Source organism: Sinocyclocheilus rhinocerous, unplaced genomic scaffold (assembly GCF_001515625.1).
Source record: "Sinocyclocheilus rhinocerous isolate Xijiao unplaced genomic scaffold, SAMN03320098_v1.1 scaffold99, whole genome shotgun sequence".
In the NCBI taxonomy this organism is placed as follows: domain Eukaryota; kingdom Metazoa; phylum Chordata; class Actinopteri; order Cypriniformes; family Cyprinidae; genus Sinocyclocheilus; species Sinocyclocheilus rhinocerous.
Window position 1 is genome coordinate 1,258,583 of NW_015670981.1, and position 6,011 is coordinate 1,264,593.

A 6,011-nucleotide genomic window follows, 5' to 3' on the forward strand; every position below is an offset into this window, starting at 1 on the left:
TGAAAAATTTAAGGGGGTCTGAATACTTTCCGTACCCACTGTATATATATATATATATTACTGACCCCAATTTTTTGAAAGGTGGTACATATGTGACATGGTCTCTTTGCCCGTGTATCACTTTTATTATATTTTCCATATTCACTCACATGCTTCAGGAAGACACTAAGGTCTGGGCAGGAGTTTGGGTCAATGGTGGCCTGGAAAACAGGGAGGAAGATGTTTTCCAGCATCTTTCCAAAGTGTGGCACAAAGTTCCTGGCTCTGAAAACGTCACTAAAGGGGGACATGAGATAAACTGTTAGTACAGTTTTCACAAAGACTGAGTGTGAGAAGTGAAATAGGTTCACATACTAGATTCTGGGCACTTGAATCATCCACTTGAGGTGAGGAGAAAATACTCTGTGCTTGTTAAACCAGCTTGTAAGCTTAGTCCACTCATTAGGGTTACAGCCATAGATGGACAGACGAGGCTCTGCGTACTGGTATCTGGCATCCTCCAGGTCACTAGCAACTTCCTGTGAGATTACAGAGATTACAGCTGATTGATTGGTTTCCTGTTAGTGTAAATGTGTAACGCATGGTTCACCCAAGTCTTACCTTAATAATGGTGGCAAAATACTCTCTGGATATGTGGTTCTCAGTCTTCAGATAAAGATCACGCAGCTCACTGGCACCCACAGGCAGGGTTGGGCAAAGATACATCAAAATCTATTTTAAAATAAAATACCAAATACCTTAATTTTAAGTGTATCAAAATAAACTACAAAATACAGCAGCCACACCAAGTATCAAAATAAACTATGTGAGAAATAACTGTAAATAACTTCAGTGTCATCACAAATAACAGTTCTTGTAAGCAATTAGGAGTGCTAAGAGGATACGCAGAGTGGATTTTGCAACCCATGTGATGGCCTAAAAATACAGCACATGACAACTGCATAAAGAGGTGATTCTCTATATATTTTGTTCCCATGTCTGGGTAACCAGGCCCTGAAGAACCTGTGTGAGGTTTTGTGTGATACTTATAGCATGCACATCCAGGGAATCGACAGTCAGGTCATAGGGGTGCAGATTATGAGATGCAAAAAGCTCCTTCACGGTCACTTCCTTGCCCTTCAAAACATGCACCATGCGATCCGCATCCACATGGTAGGACTTCTTGATGAAGCGGAGGAGATGCTTCTGGTTCATGCAGGCAGCAGCGTGGATGTGAGTATCAACCTACAATAACAACATAACTGTCAAAATGCGTGGTATAGTTTGACTGTAAATTATTTCAGTATAAATGACACATAAGTCATACCTTTCTGCTGTTGTAAAAGTCTCTGTGGGGATTTTATTTCAGCTCTTTCATTTCCTCCATCTCGTTCAACATCTCATGCACATTGAATTTTGACATGAGGAACTTCAGACGACGATGAGTGTATGTCTTTCTGAGAAACAAAACGCAAGGACCATTAACATTTTCAATAAGAGAACAAACTACATTTTTATTCTCTATAGCCTTTAAATTTAATATTGTACAATATCATTCAAAAGTTTGGGGTCGGTCATATTTTTAAGAAATTAATAATTTTATTCAGCTAGGATGCATTAAATTGATCAAAAGTGACAATAAAGTCACTGTGATGTCACAAATTTCTATTACAAATAAATGCTGCTCTTTTGAACTTATCTCAACGTATCTCAAAAATATTAAGTAGCATATGATAATGATAAGAAATGTTTCTGCACCAAATCAACTTTCAGAATGATTTCTGAAGGATCATGTTACTCTGAAGACTAATGGAGAGTAATGGCTGCTGAAAATTTAGCTTTGCCATCACAGGACGAAATTACATTTTAAAACATATTAAAATAGAAAACAGTTGTTTTAAATAACGTATTTCTGCTTTTACTGCATTTTTATCATTAGAAGCAGCTTTAGAGGATAAGAGAAATATTTAAAAATGCCATTGACCTCAAACTTTTGAGTAGTAGTGTGTATCATAAACACACACACACACACACACATATATACATACATATATACATACATATATATATATATACATACATATATATATATAGAGAGAGAGAGAGAGAGTATAGTGAGAATATAGAATATAGATCTACAGTGCTTTCATGAACTTACGTTGGGCCCTGAGCAATCAAGGCGATGAGGAAGTTCATGTCGTCTATGAAGGTGACAAGATCTGGACCGGGATGGTTCAGAGGCTGGTGTTTATCAGATGCTGCATCTTTGTAGACATAGATAACACCATCCTTCATGCGAGCGACGTAGCCGAGGTTAGGTGGGAAGTCCTTTGTGCAGAAAGGATCCTCGCCAGGCTTAGGAAGAGGGGTGAAGACTGCAACACAACAGTAATGTTATATTTCACTGAATTTCACAAATACAACCATTCTTCAGTTACCAAACGCAAACAGAAGTAAAAGTATTAAGTCAACTACGTTAAATCAAATCTATATGGTTTTATCAAGGTTTTATGGTTTCTGTTATTACCTGGGAGCACCTGATCTTCAGGTTTCCACTGCTCTCCTTCAATCTTGCATAAGAACTGAGAGGGAGTGTTGGGGAATCTCTGGAAAGCCAGCCTCATGTACTTCTCTCTGATGGTCAGGGCATGGTACAGACCCTTACAGGACAGCTCAAAGTCATCCATGGTCACCTGCAGAACCGTTTGGAAGGGTGTGATTCTATGCAATGCCAATGCTGATTGTTATTTACATTTACATTTAGTCATTTAGCAGACGCTTTTATCCAAAGCGACTTACAAATGAGGACAATAAAAGCAGTCAAAACTGACAAAAGAGCAACAATATATAAGTGCAAATGACAAGTCTCGGTTAGCCTAACGCAGTACACGTAGCAATAGCTCATTAACATTTAAAGGAAAATGCTACAAAAACGGCTTGAGCTGAAAAGAGCTGTTTTATACAGGCTAAAAAAGGTGTTTTTTACACTACCATTGAAAATTTTTAACCAAACTATGTTACAGACTTTTCATTAAGACCCTAAAGAATCATATCAACTTGTGGAAAATGGGCATCCTATGACCCGTTAAGGTAAATTATAACATTCATTGTGTGAGCCAACTCAATACACATTGTGAGACGTGATAAAAAAAAAAAACCTTATTTAATTATATTTCAACATAAACAAACGTCATTAGATGATAGTGAACATAATCTAGCAAACATTTATAATTATTTTTTCAGCTGAAATGTTGCAGTGGTGTATAACATTCAAAGTAATTATGATAATGTACTTTAATTAGCATTAAAAAATATGTCAGAAAGATATCAGTTCATAAATACCGGTAGTGATGGTGTACAACCAGAAATAGTCCCAATCAATGTCCCAAAGTTTAGTGAGCCTGGGTCCTCACCAGTGCCCCAATTTGTTTACATGATATGCTGACCCACACCCTACAGTAGGGAGCTAAATGAGACGTACCCTAAAGCTCAGCTAGAGGTCTTAATTACCACCCCACTGGCGCAGACCACAATCCACCCTTAAAAGAATAGTTCACCCAAAAAAAAAAGAGAGAATTTTGTTATTTACTCACCTTGATGTTGTTCCAAACCTGTATGAATTTCTTTCCTCTGTTAAACACAAAAGAAGATATTTTGAAGAATGTTGGTAACACAGTTGCTGGTGGCCTTTTATAGTATTTTTGTCCATACTATGGAAGTCAGTGGCTACAACCGTTTGGCTCTCCACATTCTTCAAAATATCTTCAACAGAAGAATATTTTGTGTTCAGCCGAAGAAAAAAAACTCATACAGGTTTGGAATAACTTGAGGGTGAGTAAATAACAGAATTTTAATTTTTGGGTGAATTATTGCTTTAAGTAAATGAGCAATTTGTTTATACTAAATAATATTCAACATCCCCAAGTCCACATTCCTCTACTCTGAAACTTTCATCAAAAATCACACACAGTGTATCCACCTGGAATTCCATGGCCAATCTATTTGGGATACTCCAGTATGGGATGGGTTCCGAGATTCCCATATCTACCAGTTCATGGCCTTTCCAAACACACAAAGAATCATACACCTACGATTCCTCCCAATACTTGCGCTTCTCCTCTGCTGGGTTAGTAATATGTACCCATCCGACATGGGACAGGATTCATGTAGAGGGGCAAGCGAAAAGTTACGGTCACAGACAAGCACAATAACACACAATGACCAAAACAGTAAAATCCTTTTCGCATCTTCATGTGTTTTCTGAGTGTTACTTGCATAATTCACTAAACTGAGTAGGAGAAATAGTTACAGAAACGCAACCCCCATCCACCATTGGTCAGCCAAAGCACCCTAAACTCACACCATCAACCTACAAATGACTTACGTTCTCCTGTCCAGCTTGATAATATGCAGAGACAAAAGTAATAAGATCTAATACATTGCATGTTTAACAGAGTATTAGACTCAGTGGTCTTTTACATGGGTGTGAAATCATTAATCAGTATGTCTGTCCTCTCTGAATACGTGGCCTTTCCTGCTGCCTCGAAATGATAGTGTCTATTTTTAAACCTGGTGATAATCAGTGACTGATATCCTATCACAGCCTGCAAATTTATATTCAGATTATTCTTAGCCTGGACAACATGGAAAGCAGCATGTCTAGTAATGCAAGTCTGAAATCAACCCAATATCCTACTCCGAAGAAGAGAATACAGCTGTCATAAGTTTACACACACCTTGCAGAATCTGCGAAATATCAATAGTTTTAATAAAATTTTTATGATCCCTGTTATTTTGTTAAAATGATCATTTTGCACATTCTGCAAGGTGTGTGTAAACGTATGACCACAACTGCACACACTAGGGCTTGAAAACACGGTGTACAAACATTTATGATGTAAAAATAAGCATTAAGTGAGTTACAGCATGGCAAGCACCAGCATGACATTTGATTCACTAGAATCCACCGAGAAGCAAAAGGGTCCTTTGAATTTCTGTGCTGTAACTAACGTCATAACTTTAATTTCTAAACACCTCGCTTATAATCAGACCTAACAATCTTCCACATTGCCACAGCTGCAAAAAGCATCAGTGTGAACTCCTGCATGCATAAAAATATGATAAAGCCTATTTGAAATTTTCAAGAATGCATACAGATTGCACTCCAGTCTGTATCTAAACAGCACAAATCAGTCCAATCACAGGAAACGCTAACACCTCTATTCTCATTCAGTTGCTGTTTATTAAAATGTCAGGGGTGCTGACACAGTTGCGCTTGGCTTTGAATTAAAGTTCCCAAGATACTCTCATATACCAACATTACCAAAAATAGCAGTTGTTGGAAAACCTAACCTTGCCTAGTGTACCTCTTGTACAAGCTTCTAAGAGTTGATCCGCATAAATAACTATTTGGACACTCCCATTCCTAGATTACGGCTTCTGCTGGAGACCCCGGTGGTGTCCAGATATTATGCAACATATTCCGTTCTTCAAATAACTTTTTATACACATCAATTTAGTCCATTATGTGATGCAAAACAGATTTCATAGTTATACGTGATGATAAAAACAAATCTTCTTTTTGTGTCAGGTGGCGAATGGACACTCACCAGGCACAGCAACTTTGGGCATGTTGGCTCTGACACTATCACTCTTTCAGTAGAAAGCTGGCTGGTCTGACACTGCTCCTCGGTAGCGGGGAAGTGTGTGGTTGGACACCGCACCAGGGCAATATTAAGCAGCGGTTGCCCACTGTAATCAAAGCCGTGTACTGGATACGAGGGGCTTGATACTCCAGGTTCTGTGTTCACCTCTATTTTAAGTTTTAACAGACAGATTCAAGTGACAAGCTCACACATGGGAAAGAGGGATATTATGTAAGTGTATACACACGCACATCCATGGATATGTAGGAGAAATAGACACAATATGCTCAGTTTTCAATTAATTTACTGGTAAAACTTCTTGTAATATGATAGGCACATTAAACATATGGTACACATTAATATCCCCCCCCCCCCAAAAAAAAAACA

At 38.1% G+C, this 6,011-nt stretch overlaps 1 pseudogene; it reads right to left on the reverse strand.

Annotated features, from left to right (window-relative positions):
* Positions 1 to 2,666, reverse strand: part of LOC107734519 (AMP deaminase 1-like) — a 7,280-nt pseudogene extending 4,614 nt beyond the window's left edge.
* Positions 2,667 to 6,011: the final 3,345 nt, after the last annotated feature.